Source organism: Symphalangus syndactylus, chromosome 8, assembly GCF_028878055.3.
Source record: "Symphalangus syndactylus isolate Jambi chromosome 8, NHGRI_mSymSyn1-v2.1_pri, whole genome shotgun sequence".
Taxonomy (NCBI): domain Eukaryota; kingdom Metazoa; phylum Chordata; class Mammalia; order Primates; family Hylobatidae; genus Symphalangus; species Symphalangus syndactylus.
This window is the reverse complement of record NC_072430.2, coordinates 71,275,764-71,295,105: the sequence shown is the minus strand read 5'-3', so window position 1 is coordinate 71,295,105 and position 19,342 is coordinate 71,275,764.

Here is a 19,342-nt window from a genome sequence, read left to right as displayed (position 1 = left end):
ACAGAATAGGGAAAAGTTTGAAAATTATATACAATATAAGTAATTTGCATCCGGAATACATAAAGATCTTTTGAAACTCAACAATAAAAAGACAACTTACCAAGTATGGGCACAATAATCGAATAGAGGCTGCCCCAAAGAAGATACACAAATGGCCAAGAAGCCCATATAAAAATGCTCAGCATCCTTAGCCATCAGGGAAATGCAAATCAAAGCCGTTCTGAGATACCAGTTCATGTCCACTAAAGTAGGTACAATCAAAAAGACAGTTAACAAGTGTTGGTGAGAAGGTGTATGGGTGTTTCACTTCCCCATGGCTGGTGAGAATATAGAATGGTGCGTCTATTTTGTAAAACACTCCAGAAGTTCCATATAACATTGCCATATAAACCAGCAAATCCACACCTAGTTCTGTATTTAAGAAAAATAAATGTGTACATGTAAAAATGTGTATGCAAATGGTTATAGCAGAGTTATTCATAATTGCAAAAAGTGGAAACAATACAAATGTCAATCAACCGATGAAAAAACATGGTCTATATCCATCGTATTAAATAGGATCCGGAAATACAAAAGAAGTGAACTGCCGATTTATTCCACAACTTGACAAACCTTGAAAACCTACTAAATGAAAAGAGCTAGTCACAAAACACATTTTGTACGATTGCACTTACATTAAATGTCCAGAATAGGCCAATCCCTAGAGATGAAAATAAATTAGTGTTTGCTTTGGGCTGTGGGGAAGGGGCTGAGGGAAAATAGTGAGTGGGTACTAATGGATACTGGGTTTCTTTTTGCATTAAACATCTTCCAAAAATAATTGTGGTGATGAATACATAACCCCAGGAATATATTAAAAAGCACTGAAGAGTACACTTCAGGTGAATATTGTGGTATGTGAATCATTTCAATATAGCTCTGATTAAAAGAAAAAAGCAGCTCAGGACTGGAGAAGAGCGCAATATAGGATATCGAAATTCCATTTGGCTATAATTCTCATTTCCTGTTATATCACATGACACCTATATTAATTCAGTTTGAGAATGGGAAAAAAAAGGAAGGTGGTAAGAAGACTGAAAGAAACAGGTTTCTCAGTTTTCTAAAAGAATGAGATAGAGCTCAGTACCTTGAGTGGAAGGCTTATCCCTCCAGCTGCAATTCTACTTCCCGTCTACTTCACTTACAGGACTCTAATTTAGCCTTCCAAGACCCAGTTTGGATTTCACTGCCTCTTGACATTCCCACAATAACATCTTCCTGCACTGATTATATGAAGCACAGGGCGGTATTATACATGCATGCAATGGACAGATGTTCTTCAACTTACAGTGGGGTTATGTTCTAATAAAAACATTGTAAGCTGAAAATAAGAGTAATGAAAATGCATTTAATATACCTAACCTGCAAAACATCATAGCTTAGCCTTCCCTACCTTAAACACACTCAGAACACCTACATTAGCCTACAGTTGGGAAAACCACCTAACTCAAAGCTTATTTTATAATAAAGCATTGAGTATCTCATGTCATTTATTCAATACTGTACTGAAAGTGAAAAAGCAGAATGGTCATCATATAGGTACTCAACGGGCGATTTCTACTGAACGTGTTATCACTTTCACACTATTGTGAAAGTGTAAGAGTCCCAAGACCATGGTAAGTCAGGGGCCATCTGTAGTCAATCCTGTAACATAGCCAATCTCTGTGTTTTTTGTGTTTTAATGTATCTACACTGATTGGATCATCAGCATCCCTTGCTTTAAGGGGAGTCCTGCTGGGTGGGGTGGGGCTGGGCTGAGAGATCAAGAAAACTGGTTCTCTTTGAAGTTTTGGGAAGAAAGTATCTATAATCCCAATTTACCCTGCTGTGTTAGTTTTATCAGTGTTCCCTTCCACTCTAAGTGTTCTAATTAAGAGTGATTATATAGAGTCACCCTAATAGCATCCTGATCTGCACCAACGTGGATTGGCCAGCACAGGCTAGAAGTCGTGGCAGAGTGTTTAAGCCATGAGAGGGCCTAGGCCAGTGATGCTTGATTTCCTACTGTCTGCTGATAGCATAGAAGAGACCAGGAGTTCACATCCTCAGTGGGAGAACATGAGAGAGTGGAAGATCATTGACTCACAGCAAATGGGGACTGTAAATGAGCAGTTCCTACATGGATTGCCCACATTGGTCTGATGGAGGATTTGGCTGGGTTAACAGAATCACCAAAGGCCAGGAGAGGTGTGTAACCATCAGGGTAATAGCTGGGTTCTATGGAATCTGTCACACTTTCTGCAAGGCTGGATTGCAGGTCATTCTATCTGGATACTGTGGTCATGAATGCAACAAAGACATTAACACGGCCTGAAGATGCTGAAGGATGAGCCAGCTGCCTCTCCACTGGGGCTCAGCACGAAGCCATATTCACACCAGATGTGCTTCCTCCCACTTATGATGCCACCAGAATGACTTGTTTTTCCTGAACCCAGGAGCTACCTTGGGAAAGGAAGAAAATAGGAAAAAAGAGAAACACAGCAAGGCTGAGGATTTGAGACTCAGTTTACCTGAAATGGAATGGTTTTCACTGGGAGAGACTAACAGTTAATTTTCTCATGTAAGGCTCAGAATATTACCCCCAAGCTATGTCACTTTATGTCACCAGAGGGAATAGGAGGTCCAAACCAGGAGGGGCATAGAAGAGACCAGGAGTTCACATCCTCAGTGGGAGAACATGAGAGAGTGGCAACATATAGAAAGTACACACATTTGTTTTGAAGTTTGGGTATGTGTCTCATTCATCTTTTTTCCAGTGCCTGTGTCCCAGGTGCTAACCCAGACGCGAGGATGCCTTGGTGAAGACAGTCCCTGTGCTCGCAAAGTGTGCACATCAGTATGTGTCTACTAAAGATAAATGAGAAAACATGGTTTGAAAGTTTATTTCATCATGCTGAAGGAGACTTGTGTGTTCACCATTCACACCATCCTGCCGTGCCATATTATTTTAAAACACCAAGATGGTTTGTGGTCCTCCCAAGAGGTGAATTAACAGTGGGGGATATGGAAGCACACACAACTCCACTCTCAGAATGTAAGTGAAGTAGGGCAATGCCTGTTTTTCAGCAGGTCACTTAGAAGTCAGACATAGAGGATTATGAAGTTAAAGCCTCAGCAGAGCAAGATTTCCAAATCCCAAGTATTGGAGAGATGAAATGGACTTTATTCCTTTTATCATGAGGAAGAGGAATGGAAGGAAAGGATGCTGGTGTTTGGAGGAACTCTAGTTTGTAGAAGGTCAATTATTTTCTCACCTCCGAGAATGGGGGTGGTTATGGGTACTTTACTGCCAACCCCCCGCCCCCACATTCCTGCAGTATCTTAGGCCACACATTCTATCCTGTTCACAGGTGATTGTATCTGGAAGTGGCTGACTCACTGCACTAACAAACTCACAGCCATAGGAGAAGGACAAAAAGCCAGTAGAGAAATTATGTGCTTGCAATACCTTGTGGGAGAGAGAAGGACAGATGGGAAAAGACTGTGATATTAAAAATGTGGAATCACATTTGGATTGGCAAATTATTTTTATTACCATCCAATGATATCACAAGTCAAACAAGTTATGGAGAGATTAAATATCATGACACCAGCTCTCGAGTGAATGGGAGGATAGTTTTATAAAGACTGAAATATTGTGAGAGAAAGAATCTTACTCTGTGGTCTTAAGAGCTGTTTTAAGATTGGGCATGATGCTTTCATAATAGTGAGACAGGGATCTCTCCTGGCTATCCTTCCCAGATAACCATGGATCAGTGAAAGAATAAGTATGATGAGGAAGAAGATGCAAGGGAGAAAACAAATAAGGAGGAGAAACAGGAGAAGAGGGAAGAAGGAGAGGGAAGAAAAGATGACAGAGGTTGACAAGGACTAGACATGGAGATGTAGGGGGGAGTTAAAGAAAAACAAAGCAAAACACTTTGATATTGTCTTCAAATGAGTATCATGAAAGGAAATTTAGCCTAAATATTGAACAAATGTTGAAGTGTATTGTTTAGTAGGCAATGAAAAGCTGTGCTTGGAAAAACATGAACAAAAAAGTTTGGGCAAACAAATGCCAACAGTGTCACAAAGAGTTTAGTTATTCTAAGAGCTCATAAGCCAGTTCAATTTTTTTAGCTTGATTTAAATGTTTTTTTTTAAAAAATATTTCAGAACAAATATAACTCTGACTTGGGATATGTTCTTCATTCCCAGCTTTCTAAAAATTTTAATATCGTGTACAACAAATAAATATTTCCAATACTATATCAAATTATGAGAATACCACCAACTGAAATCCATAGAAAAATAACAAGCCATTTAAAATTTAAATTCAGCAGCAAAACAACATGGCACATGGATACATATGTAACAAACCTGCACACTGTGCACATGTACCCTAAAACCTAAAGTATAATAATAAAAAAAATTAAAAAAATTAAAAAATAAATAAAAAATAAAATTTAAATTCAAAGAACAGGAGAAACATTATTCCAAGATGACTTCAGCAATGAGAGTAAGGTTATTTTTAATTATATTGAAATTTTACAGTGTGTTTTTACAGCATTGAAATCAGAATTTCCTGTGAACATTTCTTCCTTCCCTTAGCTGTAAGGAAATGCTCAGCTGTGGGTGCTTTCTAAACATCGCTCAACTGGCCTCAGAAAGGCAACCAAAGTCTGTTTCATGGAAGAAAAATTAAAAGAAGTGATTAGCTTTGATTTCTTTTCACATTTCAACTTAGTCTTGCTCTAGATTCTTCAGAGTAAAAAAAAAAAAAAAGAAGAAACAAATGTTGACAACTCATTCTGTAAACAATGTTCAAAGTCTTTAAAAATTTCCTTATGTCTTCACAAAGCTCCCAGGGACACATTCCAGCTAAGAATCTACTTCAATTCGTGTTCAATTAAACCAATTCATGGCAAGGAAAGGAGGAGTCTCTATACAGGTTATTTAATTGACCCATTACTGAATGTGTAATTCCTGCACCTGGATCAGTTCAAATGTCCTCATTCCCTGCTCATCCCCTCTATTTTTTTTCTCTTTTTCCCTCTTAGACTACCAAGCAGACATCCTTCTAAACTGTTAATCTTGGCTGTCTTTGTGCCACCCAAGAGTGGCCAGAGGTGAGAGTTCTGACTTAAGCACAGACAACATTTTTCTTTACTTAGCACATCAAACCTGTCGAAAAATTGTTAAGAAACAAATATTTTCTCCCTTCTTTTTCAAGAGTCAGTGCATTATAACAATTCTTTTCAGTTTTCTGAAATATCTTACCTTTCTTGTCCACGTGAACCAAATCAAGGTGCAAATTAAAACATGATAGGGTTGGACAAGCTATTCTCTTTTAAAAAAATCTCAGGCCCAATGGTAAAGCTAACAAAATATTTACCTTAGAAAGCATTTCGCATTTACTTTTCTTATTTGGGGAAAGAACTAGTAAAATAATTGGATGAAAGTCATTGAAAAGGAGTTCCAAAAAAACAGAATGATCTAGTGGGTTGAACACTGATTTTTAGGATCCAAACAGCTGGAATTCCATTCCTGAACTAACGAAGTAACACAATGGTTTCCAGGTTTGACTAAGGACCCTGTCCTAAGCTGTAGATTTGTGTAGTGATAACCCCATCTCTCATGTGGGTTACTCAACAGGCCCTGCCTCGTGTCCCTGCTCCTGACCCTGTCTTCTGAAATTGATCCGCACTGTTCTGACAAACCGCTTTCTAGAATTCAGATATAACTTTTTGACTAAAAAAAGCCTACAGCTCTCTATTTCCTGCACTATAACAGTGCTTGTCAGGCTGAGTGAGCAGAGAAAGCAGCACTGCCTGGGGCAAGGAGGAGAGCTAGCTGACTTCTGAGACTCCTGACCCCTCCTTCACCCAAGAAACCCGAGAAAGTGTTGATCTTACGTGTTACTGATTTTTAAAGGCGTTATCACAAAACCTTTTAAAAACCATTAATGAAGAGAATATTTTGATTTTAAATCTTTAGCAGGGTAGGCAAGACCTACTTTGATGAGACTCAGGCCAAAATTTCAAACCTTATGCTTTAAGCTCTTGATAATAACAACTTATTCACAACCTCTGAACATGAACTATTCGATTTCTTCTTACATGAATGCATTTACACAGTCTTGTCCCCAGCTAAATCCTCCTTTATTTATTCATCCATTCAGCCACAGATGATTTTTCAAGATTCAATTTGAACCTAATCTTAAAAATGGTCCATATCCTACTAAACCTAGATAGATCTCCTCCTCTGGACTTTTGTATATATCATAACAAGTGTTTAGCATAATTCAAAGAACATTGCTTAGGGAGAGCCTACTCTGGGTTTGCTTCTGTCTGAATCAACTTAGCATGTCCTGTGTTTTTCATATAATGGATAATCAATAATTATTGTATTGAATTTAGCCCAACAGCAATTGAATTATCAATTGAGTTAATTATAAACTTGAACACTGCAAGGAATTTTAGACTATTTTGGCTAATAGGAAAGGAATGCTGGAAACAAGCTCATTCCGTTTGACTCCTTCTAGACCTTCAGGAGCTTGATGTGAGATGGGTATAGTTCTTTTATCAGAGACTCTAAAAGGAAAGAAAGCGCAAAAGACAATGCCATACTCTCTAAATGAAATTTTAATAACGAGAGCACAATTGTTTCTTACAAAGAAGATCTCTTTGAAGAGTTTGGTGTGGCCTCCCTGGAGCTCTTTTGGTAGGAAGATGGAACAAGGCACTACTTACTTAAAGGCAAATACAGATCAGTGGCAGGGACCTGGAAATTACCTCCCAAAGGCCAAGAACTAAGGAAGAGAAAGCTCATAGAAGGGGCTTGGGGGTCAGGTTTCAGCAAAGACACTATGATTGTCAGAGTCAGTGGGACTTTCTCATTATAACAATTCTTTTCAGTTTTCTGAAGTATCTTGTTATTTTACCTTTCTTGTCCACGTGAACCAAATCAAGGTGCAAAACGGCTGGTGTCAGCATTCTGCCGTATTTTCAGATTACAAGTATCATCTGGGACTTCAAATTGTGTTATTGGCTACATTTAGAGAGCCAATTCAGATCAAAACACGTGAGTGGATTTTACCTGGAACCAAACCTATTCCTTCTGGAGCCTTCCTCTTCTCAATTAAAGGCAAACCTATTCTTTCAGTTGCTTGTGCCAACACCTTGGAGTGGTCTTTGACTCTGTATTCTTGACATCCCTAATGTAGCTTAGAAGCCAGTGTCTCCCCACCTCCTCTGGAAACAGCCCCAGGGAACTCTTGTCATCACAGGCCTAATTTCACCACTTCTGCCCTTGTCCTTCTACATCTCTGCACAGGAGCCATTGGAAGGAGCCCCTGGAATATGCCAGGCGACAGCACTCCTCTGCTTACAGCCTTCTCATGGAGGGAACCCAAAGTCCTTAAAATGACTCGCACACCTACGTGATCTGGCCCTTTTTTTTTTTTTTTTTTTTTTTTTTGAGACGGAGTCTCGCTCTGTCGGCCAGGCTGGAGTGCAGTGGCGCGATCTCGGCTCACTGCAAGCTCCGCCTCCCAGGCTCACGCCATTCTCCTGCCTCAGCCACCCGAGTAGCTGGGACTACAGGCGCCCGCCACCACGCCTGGCTAATTTTTTTGTATTTTTAGTAGAGACGGGGTTTCACCATGTTAGCCAGGATCGTCTCCACCTCCTGACCTCGTGATCCGCCCGCCTCGGCCTCCCAAAGTGCTGGGATTACAGGTGGCCTTTGGTTTTCATGACCTCATCTATTCTTCTCCATTCTGATCCTTCACCTGCCTCCTCTGGCCTCTGCTATTTTTCAGCCCTGCCAGGTACATTGCCCATCAGGGGTTCCTCCTCTATCCTGAGCCTTCTCCCTCCTCTCCTTCAACCTTTATTTCATGCTACCTTCTACAATGTGGCGTCACCTGACTGCGATGGTTGAAGTGTAACTCCCAGTGCTTCCTCTCTCTTCCCTCTTATTTTTCTCTGTAGAATTATCACCTGACAATTTCTTCACAAAAGTGAAAGTGCTGCTATGTAGACAGGTCGGAGTCATGGTCGGCAGCTCAATGCTTAACTGGAAGGATAAGTGCATCAAACACGGAATTTCTTACATTAAATGAACTCCGACAAAAATTACATGCCAAAGGATTCAGACTGAATGTAGAACCAAATAATATAAGTACCAAACTCTGGTCTAAGAGCTCATAAACGGCTGTCCTGTACATTAACCATTTCAATAATGAGATTCCTAAACTGCTATTTGTGCTTTTTGAAACAGGAGAATGGTACAAAGTAGGAGTAAAGACAAAATGAGGAAAGGTAAAATGAACAGAGAAAAACACCGTGAATGACTTAATTGGACCCAGATTATTTAGACAATATTTAAGGATTGTCTAACACATTCTTCCAGGTTATCTGAATGGATGTTGTCTCTGGGCTAACTTCTTTTATTGTTTCTGAGTTATGTAAAACTGAATTATTTTTAAATAACTCGATGTAAACGATCATTTTGTATGAACATGTAAATAAGTATTTTTGGGATTTCCCTCAAGCGACATGTCAATTCTGTGTCTTTTAAATGTATTTGAGCATTACATACTTTTTATGTATGAGGATTCTATGAATTATCTTGTGAACTTGCAAGGTCTTATTAATTTCCTCATTAATAAATCAGTTAAAATCTTTGACACATTAGTTTTATATTTGTGTGAAATGTTTAATTTTTAAAATTATCCTTCAACAGAACAGAAGTATTATCACATGCCAGGCCTTACTGAATTTAATTCCAACAACATTATTATGGAAAAACAGTCTTAGAAAAATTCTTGTGTTCCCCAAGCTCACAAAATGGTGTCCTACTTAAGAAAATCAAGAACAATAAATTTCACAACAAAAGTCAAACAGATTGGTAAAAAGCTGGAAGAGGCAATAGTGACCACTATATCGGAGCTTATTTCTGGAAGACATTGGGTTAGACTGTGTCTAATTTACTATTTTGACAAGGTTCCTATACAGGTAGATCAGCCAAGTGCAGCACATAGCTGTCAGCAAGCCTCTCGACAAGATCATTCACAAGATGCATGTGCCTAACAAAACATGGCTCAGTGTTTGGGTGGTCACAGGGCTGCACTTATGCTTAAGAATTAGAACCACTGCATGGTGTTTAATAACGAAAGCCCATTTTAGAGAGAGGTACAGGGAGAAAACAACCTAGAACATTACACCTAACTCTGCGGCGACTGGTTGGAAGGAACTGGGAACTGCTCACCCCGCTTGAGGAGTGCCAGCGAACGCAGAGGGAACACGACCCATCTTCAAAGAAAGATGCAGCTATCACGCGGAGAAGAGAAGTTAGACCCTTCTTCTTTGGTGTCACAAAGGAGAATGAGGAGCAATATATAGATGTTAACAGGAAGCTGGGAGGTGTGTCTAATGACTACGCTACAAGGAAGTTGTTTTCAATGATTAGGGTACAAAAAAAGGTGTTTCCAGGGGGTAGGCTACAAAGAAGGTGTTTCCAATGATTAGGAATATCAGCTCTCTTAACAGGGACTTTATAGAGGATGCAAAACAGTGAATAGGAAGCCTTCTAAGCGATACATATGATCTGCTCTAACCCTAAGAATCAACATTTCTTCCAGTTTTTTAACTAGAAATAATTGGAAACTCAGATTTAATGCTTAGCTGGGAAATATGTTTGACACAGTCAGCAGAGATCTGTTTTAAAGAATGCTTTAATTCTTCCTTCAATATCGATGTGTCTTGATTGTCATACTTTTTAAATATTAATTTTACTTTTATTAAAATGTTATTTTTTCTCTTATTTAGAAAATCTCAAAAATTATTTTAAAATCGAATAGTTCTTACACTTTTGCAGAGCCTCAGATATGGGCTCCTCTAATAATTAAAAAAGTAAAGCTCTAATTTTTACTTGACAACTTACAAATAGTAGAGAAATCATGTATGTACCTGGTTTATTTCGTCCATCACTTGATCTGTAGTAACACTACTTCATTGTAGTCTCTTAATACTTTTATTTTAAAGCTATATGTTATTTATTGACATATATTTAAGGTAATAACAGATAAAATGAATAAAATGAGAGGGACCTGGGGAACCTAATTTATGCTTTGTAAAAAATAAAAGGAAATCCCAAAATGCTATTTAGAATTATATTCCAAAGAACAGCTATTTGAAAGTTATTCATCATCACTTTGAAAAGTTAAAATATTTAACAAGATATTCTGCAAACAATAAGAAAAATAATTTTAATCGATTTATTTATAAAATATTAATTGCTTTGTTATTTCAATAAAATATTGAAATGAGGGTATTAGCTGTAAACAGAACTTTTACTTTCATAACTGTGGACATTCACTTCCTTTAATATAGAAACTTATTTTAAAATACCATTCAATATCATTGATCTTAGATACTTAAAAATTTGGTATATATACCCTTTCTTTTTTTTTTTATTTTTTTATTTTTATTATAATCATTATTTTTATTGCTCAGGCCTAGAAAGCCTAGGTACTATTTTCTTTTTTTTTTTTTTTTTTTTTATTATACTTTAGGGTTTTAGGGTACATGTGCACAATGTGCAGGTTTGTTACATATGTATCCATGTGCCATGTTGATTTCCTGCACCCATTAACTCGTCATTTAGCATTAGGTGTATCTCCTAATGCTGTCTCTCCCCCCTCCCCCCACCCCACAACAGTCCCCGGAGCGTGATGTTCCCCTTCCTGTGTCCATGAGTTCTCATTGTTCAATTCCCACCTATGAGTGAGAACATGCAGTGTTTGGTTTTTTGTCCTTGCGATAGTTTACTGAGAATGATGTTTTCCAGTTTCATCCATGTCCCTACAAAGGACACGAACTCATCATTTTTTATGGCTGCATAGTATTCCATGGTGTATATGTGCCACATTTTCTTAATCCAGTCTATCGTTGTTGGACATTTGGGTTGGTTCCAACTCTTTGCTATTGTGAATAGTGCCGCAATAAACATACGTGTGCATGTGTCTTTATAGCAGCATGATTTATAGTCCTTTGGGTATATACCCAGTAATGGGATGGCTGGGTCAAATGGTATTTCTAGTTCTAGATCCCTGAGGAATCGCCACACTGACTTCCACAATGGTTGTACTAGTTTACAGTCCCACCAACAGTGTAAAAGTGTTCCTATTTCTTCACATCCTCTCCAGCACCTGTTGTTTCCTGATTTTTTAATGATGGCCATTCTAACTGGTGTGAGATGGTATCTCACTGTGGTTTTGATTTGCATTTCTCTGATGGCCAGTGATGAGGAGCATTTCTTCATGTGTTTTTTGGCTGCATAAATGTCTTCTTTTGAGAAGTGTCTGTTCATGTCCTCTGCCCACTTTTTGATGGGGTTGTTTGTTTTTTTCTTGTAAATTTGTTTGAGTTCATTGTAGATTCTGGATATTAGCCCTTTATCAGATGAGTAGGTTGCAAAAATTTTCTCCCATTTTGTAGGTTGCCTGTTCACTCTGATGATAGTTTCTTTTGCTGTGCAGAAGCTCTTTAGTTTAATGAGATCCCATTTGTCGATTTTGGCTTTTGTTGCCATTGCTTTTGGTGTTTTAGACATGAAGTCCTTGCCCACGCCTATGTCCTGAATGGTATTGCCTAGGTTTTCTTGTAGGATTTTAATGGTTTTAGGTCTAACATATAAGTCTTTAATCCATCTTGAATTAACTTTTGTATAAGGTGTAAGGAAGGGATCCAGTTGCAGCTTTCTACATATGGCTAGCCAGTTTTCCCAGCACCATTTATTAAATAGGGAATCCTTTCCCCATTTCTTGTTTTTGTCAGGTTTGTCAAAGATCAGATAGTTGTAGCTATGTGGCATCATTTCTGAGGGCTCTGTTCTGTTCCATTGATCTATGTCTCTGTTGTGGTACCAGTACCATGCTGTTTTGGTTACTGTAGCCTTGTAGTATAGTTTAAAGTCAGGTAGCATGATGCCTCCAGCTTTGTTCTTTTGGCTTAGGATTGACTTGGCGATGCGGGCTCTTTTTTGGTTCCATATGAACTTTAAAGTAGTTTTTTCCAATTCTGTGAAGAAAGTCATTGGTAGCTTGATGGGGATGGCATTGAATCTATAAATTACCTTGGGCAGTATGGCCATTTTCACGATATTGATTCTTCCAACCCATGAGCATGGAATGTTCTTCCATTTGTTTGTATCCTCTTTTATTTCATTGAGCAGTGGTTTGTAGTTCTCCTTGAAGAGGTCCTTCACATCCCTTGTAAGTTGGATTCCTAGGTATTTTATTCTCTTTGAAGCAATTGTGAATGGGAGTTCACTCATGATTTGGCTCTCTGTTTGTCTGTTATTGGTGTACAAGAATGCTTGTGATTTTTGTACATTAATTTTGTATCCTGAGACTTTGCTGAAGTTGCTAATCAGCTTAAGGAGATTTTGGGCTGAGACAATGGGGTTTTCTAGATATACAATCATGTCATCTGCAAACAGGGACAATTTGACTTCCTCTTTTCCTAATTGAATACCCTTTATTTCCTTCTCCTGCCTGATTGCTCTGGCCAGAACTTCCAGCACTATGTTGAATAGGAGCGGTGAGAGAGGGCATCCCTGTCTTGTGCCAGTTTTCAGAGGGAATGCTTCCAGTTTTTGCCCATTCAGTATGATATTGGCTGTGGGTTTGTCGTAGATAGCTCTTATTATTTTGAGATACGTCCCATCAATACCTAATTTAGTGAGAGTTTTTAGCATGAAGGGTTGTTGAATTTTGTCAAAGGCCTTTTCTGCATCTATTGAGATAATCATGTGGTTTTTGTCTTTGGTTCTGTTTATATGCTGGATTACATTTATTGATTTGCGTATGTTGAACCAGCCTTGCATCCCAGGGATGAAGCCCACTTGATCATGGTGGATAAGCTTTTTGATGTGCTGCTGGATTCGGTTTGCCAGTATTTTATTGAGGATTTTTGCATCAATGTTCATCAAGGATATTGGTCTGAAATTCTCTTTTCTGGTTATGTCTCTGCCAGGTTTTGGTATCAGGACGATGCTGGCTTCGTAAAATGTGTTAGGGAGGATACCCTCTTTTTCTATCGATTGGAATAGTTTCAGAAGGAATGGTACCAGTTCCTCCTTGTACCTCTGGTAGAATTCAGCTGTGAATCCATCAGGTCCTGGACTCTTTTTGGTTGGTAAGCTATTGATTATTGCCACAATTTCAGAACCTGTTATTGGTCTATTCAGAGATTCAACTTCTTCCTGGTTTAGTCTTGGGAGGGTGTATTTGTCGAGGAATTTATCCATTTCTTCTAGATTTTCTAGTTTATTTGCATAGAGGTGTCTGTAGTATTCTCTGATGGTAGATTGTATTTCTGTGGGATCGGTGGTGATATCCCCTTTTTCGTTTTTTATTGCATCTATTTGATTCTTCTCTCTTTTCTTCTTTATTAGTCTTGCTAGCGGTCCATCAATTTTGTTGATCTTTTCAAAAAACCAGCTCCTGGATTCATTAATTTTTTGAAGGGTTTTTTGTGTCTCTATTTCCTTCAGTTCTGCTCTGATTTTAGTTATTTCTAGCCTTCTGCTAGCTTTTGAATGTGTTTGCTCTTGCTTTTCTAGTTCTTTTAATTGTGATGTTAGGGTGTCAATTTTGGATCTTTCCTGCGTTCTCTTGTGGGCATTTAGTGCTATAAATTTCCCTCTACACACTGCTTTGAACGTGTCCCAGAGATTCTGGTATGTTGTGTCTTTGTTCTCGTTGGTTTCAAAGAACATCTTTATTTCTGCCTTCATTTCATTATGTACCCAATAGTCATTCAGGAGCAGGTTGTTCAGTTTCCATGTAGTTGAGCGGTTTTGACTGAGTTTCTTAATCCTGAGTTCTAGTTTGATTGCACTGTGGTCTGAGAGACAGTTTGTTATAATCTCTGTTCTTTTACATTTGCTGAGAAGAGCTTTACTTCCAACTATGTGGTCAATTTTGGAATAGGTGTGGTGTGGTGCTGAAAAAAATGTATATTCTGTTGATTTGGGGTGGAGAGTTCTGTAGATGTCTATTAGGTCCACTTTATGTAGAGCTGAGTTCAATTCCTGGATATCCTTGTTAACTTTCTGTCTGATTGATCTGTCTAATGTTGACAGTGGGGTGTTAAAATCTCCCATTATTATTGTGTGGGAGTTTAAGTCCCTTTGTAGGTCACTGAGGACTTGCTTTATGAATCTGGGTGCTCCTGTGTTGGGTGCATATATATTTAGGATAGTTAGCTCTTCTTGTTGAATTGATCCCTTTACCATTATGTAATGGCCTTCTTTGTCTCTTTTGATCTTTGTTGGCTTAAAGTCTATTTTATCAGAAACTAGGATTGCAACCCCTGCCTTTTTTTTGTTTTCCAGTTGCTTGATAGATCTTCCTCCATCCCTTTATTTTGAGTCTATGTGTGTCTCTGCACGTGAGATGGGTTTCCTGAATACAGCACACTGATGGGTCCTGACTCCTTATCCAGTTTGCCAGTCTGTGTCTTTTGATTGGAGCATTTAGCCCATTTACATTTAACGTGAATATTGTTATGTGTGAATCTGATCCTGTCATTATGATGTTAGCTGGTTATTTTGCTCGTTAGTTGCTATAGTTTCTTCCTAGCCTCGATGGTCTTTACAATTTGGCATGTTTTTGCAGGGGCTGGTACCGGTTGTTCCTTTCCATGTTTAGTGCTTCCTTCAGGAGCTCTTTTAGGGCAGGCCTGGTGGTGACAAAATCACTCAGCGTTTGCTTGTCTGTAAAGTATTTTATTTCTCCTTCACTTATGAAGCTTAGTTTGGCGGGATAGGAAATTCTGGGTTGAAAATTCTTTTCTTTAAGAATGTTGAATATCGGCCCCCACTCTCTTCTGGCTTGTAGAGTTTCTGCTGAGAGATCAGCTGTTAGTCTGATGGGCTTCCCTTTGTGGGTAACCCAACCTTTCTCTCTGGCTGCCCTTAACAGTTTTTCCTTCATTTCAACTTTGGTGAATCTGACAATTATGTGTCTTGGAGTTGCCCTTCTCGAGGAGTATCTTTGTGGCGTTCTCTGTATTTCCTGAATCTGAATGCTGGCCTGACTTGCTAGATTGGGGAAGTTCTCCTGGATAATATCTTGCAGAATGTTTTCCAACTTGGTTCCATTCTCCCCATCATTTTCAGGTACACCAATCAGACGTAGGTTTGGTCTTTTCACATAGTCCCAAATTTCTTGGAGGCTTTGTTCATTTCTTTTTATTCTTTTTTCTCTAAACTTCCCTTCTCTCTTCATTTCATTCATTTCATCTTCTATCAGCGATACCCTTTCTTCCAGTTGATCGCATCTGCTACTGAGGCTTCTGCATTCTTCGCGTAGTTCTCGAAACTTGGCTTTCAGCTCCATCATCTCCTTTAAGCCCTTCTCTCCATTGGTTATTCTAGTTATCCATTCTTCTAATTTTTTTTCAAAGTTTTTAACTTCTTTGCTATTGTTTTGAATTTCCTCTCGTAGCTCAGAGTAGTTTGATCGTCTGAAGCCTTCTTCTCTCAACTCATCAAAGTCATCCTCCATCCAGCTTTGTTCCGTTGCTGGTGAGGAACTGCGTTCCTTTGGAGGAGGAGAGGTGCTCTGTTTTTTAGAGTTTCCAGTTTTTTTGGTCTGTTTTTTCCCCATCTTTGTGGTTTTGTCTTCTTTTTGTCTTCGATGATGATATATACCCTTTCTATAAGCGTGACGACATATGATTAAACATAGTTATTCACTTTTAGAAAAATTAAAGTAGAAATGTTTCCTATAATATTTTGATAATTTACACTCCATTCTATGTAAATCTACAGTAACGTTCGTATTTATATTTCATATATATCATTTTTATATGTACACATAAATTATATTGTTTAAATTCCTCAAAGAAATCAAAATATTCAAATTCCGTATTAAGTAATATTTTAGGATATGGACCTGAATTATGTAACATTTTCTCTGCTTGTTTTTGAATTTAGATAATTACAACCTTGTAGTAAATTCCTGGAATATAGATTTTAAAATTCCACTGGTTTTCCAAACCAATGACTACTTAAAATTTCAATTATAAATGACTAAAAAGTTTCAATTTTTAAGCCATTTTTAAAATTGTAAACTCTCGTAGTTACATTTTGGGTTATAGAAATATGACAATCAATGTGAATTCATCATACAAATGGAGGGAAAATTAGCAGAGACAACCTGATGCCATTGGGGTATCTGAGGCTGAGAAAGTGGCTGGCTTACCCCGTTCTCCGTGTAGGTAGTCTTTAAACCAGTCAGCTTACCTGAGTATTATTTCATTTCATAAGCAAGGATTTCACAAACTAATACCCAGTGTCTGCAAATACAAAGAACCCCTGCTCCCCTCTTGCACCTGCCTTGCAATTAGGCTATGCCTTTTTCTTGTGCTTCTGCCTCTCCATATCAATAGTAGTTATGCACAAATATGGACAGGATGACATTGTACATCACTTCACCTAAACTTGGGGAGTTTAGTTTCCTTTATCTCTAAAAACAAACAGTATATTACTCTAGGTAACTGTCAGAATTAAATGATGTAAGGTATGCAGGAATGTGTAGCATGTAGTAACACATAAATGTTAGTTTCTTTTCAACCAAATGGCTTTGGGTTTTCTTTTAACCTATTATCTTATAACATGACAGAAAAATAGAGATAGAATTGTCAAATATGGACACGCAAATGTTCCTAGCATATATAAGAATTTAATATATGAGAGAGGCAGCTTTTCAAATCAGTGAAAAAGGATAAACTAATCAATAAATAATATTAAAGCAAATGGTTTTCTACTGGGGGGAGGATTTAGGTCCCTGTGTCATATGAGACACAAAAAATTAATTTCAGAAAGACCAAATCCATTAAATAAGAGATACTATCAAAGAAATAAAAGCAAATATATGCAAATATGTAATGTATGCAATTACAATCTAAACCAACATACGCAAAAATAAACTAGAGACATTGAAAATGATAAATTTGCCTGCCTTAGAACACAATTTCCATACATGCAAATAATCTTCATAAGTGAAAATTTAAATGTAAGAACTGCCTACAAGCTGTATATTATAGGTATAACACATGAGGCATAAATTTAAATTATGTTTATGTTTATAAATACTTCAGCAAGGTGACAGAAGAACATTCCAAATAGAAAAAAAACATACCACTCAGACATTATAAGGCGGATTTTATGCTGGTGCTGTCTAACTTGAGCTGATTAGAATAAGAGGAGGACAGAGAATTGGTCTATCTAAGAAAGGCAGAGGGTCACAGAAGTGAAAAAGAAATTCTGTAGAATGGAGAGGGACTGAAAATGGAAAATCAAAGTTGGTAAGGGCTGCAGTCTTAGAGAGCAGATTAGTAGGAAGTTTGAGCAGACGTCATGGGGTTTAGCACTTTTGAGAGTGAGAAGTCTAAAGAGAAACTTTAGGCGGTGTTTCTCTGTAAGGTACTACGTAACCCATTCCTGGGTGCCCTCAGGAATTACAGAGTAAACTCTTACACAGTTGACGTTGAACAACAACGTGGGTCTGAACTGAGCAGGTTACTTCCACGTGGATTTTCTTCTGCCTCTGCCATCCCGAGACAGCAAATACCAACCCTCCTGCTCCTCCTCCTCAGCCTACTCAACATGAAGACCATGAGGAGGAAGAATTTTGTGACCCCTTCCACTTAATCAATAGTAAATATATTTTCTCTTCCTTATGACTTTCTTAACATTATTTTCTCTAGCTTACTTTATTGTAAGACTATACATATGACATAGAAAATGTGTGTTAATTGACTGTTTATGTTATCTGTAAGATTCCTGGTCAACTACAGGCTGTTAGTAGTTATGTTTTGGGGGAGTTGAAAGTTTTATGTGGATTTTTCACTGCATAAGGGGTCAATGTCCTAACCTCTGTGTTGTTCAAGGATTAATTGTATTTATTTTTAAGCATTTGAAAAATGGATATGTGTTTTAGGATGTTTTATTATGTTTAGGCTAGTATTAAGCAAGCCTATTGATATGATTATGGTTACCTATAAAACAGGGATGTGAATATATATCTTTTTTTTTTTTTTTTTGAGACGGAGTCTCGCTCTCTCACCCAGGCTGGAGTGCAGTGGCGCGATCTCTGCTCACTGCAAGCTCCGCCTCCCGCGTTCACGCCATTCTCCTGCCTCAGCCTCTCCGAGTAGCTGGGACTACAGGCGCCCGCCACCAGGCCCGGCTAATTTTTTTGTACTTTTTTTTTAGTAGAGACGGGGTTTCACCGTGGTCTCGATCTCCTGACCTCGTGATCCGCCCGCCTCGGCCTCCCAAAGTGCTGGGATTACAAGCGTGAGCCACCGCGCCCGGCCGAATATATATCTTAAAAGTTGTTGATGACATTCAATTCTGTTTATCTATTTCCTCCCTCCCTCTCTCACGCCATTTCTATATCCATAATAGTTTGAAATTTAATATTACAAGCATGTCTTCAAATTGTGACAGCTTCATAAGAGAGAAGCAGTATATTGGTAAAGAGTTAATATATGAACAATATCAAATGTGTTATGATCCTGAAAACTTGTTGAGCGTTTTTTTTTTAATCTTCTCCTGTGGCATCATATGGATGGCAACCCCATTTGATTCTCAGTATAGAGAACCCAGAATTGTGTTTTTTAGAGAAAAATATGGACTCAAAGGTAACTAGAAAGTTTCATCTATCTTGCAACCTATACATCTTAAATACCACTCAGGCGCAATGTTCTTTTGTTAGTTTTTTTTTTCTTTTTTTTTTCTTTTTCTTTTTTATTTTCTTTGGGACAGAGTCTCCCTCTGTTGCCCAGGCTGGAGTGCAGTGGCATGATCTCGGCTCACTGCAGCCCCTGCCTCTGGGTTCAAGGGATTCTCCTGCCTCAGCCTCCCGAGTAGCTGGGATTACAGGCATGCACCGCCACACACAGCTAATTTTTGTATTTTTAGTAGAGATGGGATTTCATTATGTTGACCAGGCTGGTCTCAAACTCCTGACCTCAGGTGACCCACCTGCCTCACTCTCCCAAAGTGCTGGAATTATGGGTGTGAGCCACCGCACCTGGCTCTTTTATTATATTTTGTTGGTGTTATTGTTGTTGGTTTCATTTTGTTGTCCCTATTTTTGTTTATTTGCACAGTCATATCTTTCATTTTCTGTAATTAATAAGCAGACAAAAGCAATGTATTATTTAGAAAATTTATGGTTAAGACAGTGTGATTTTTAAATTTAATTATATATATTTAATGCATAATAGAGATTAAATTT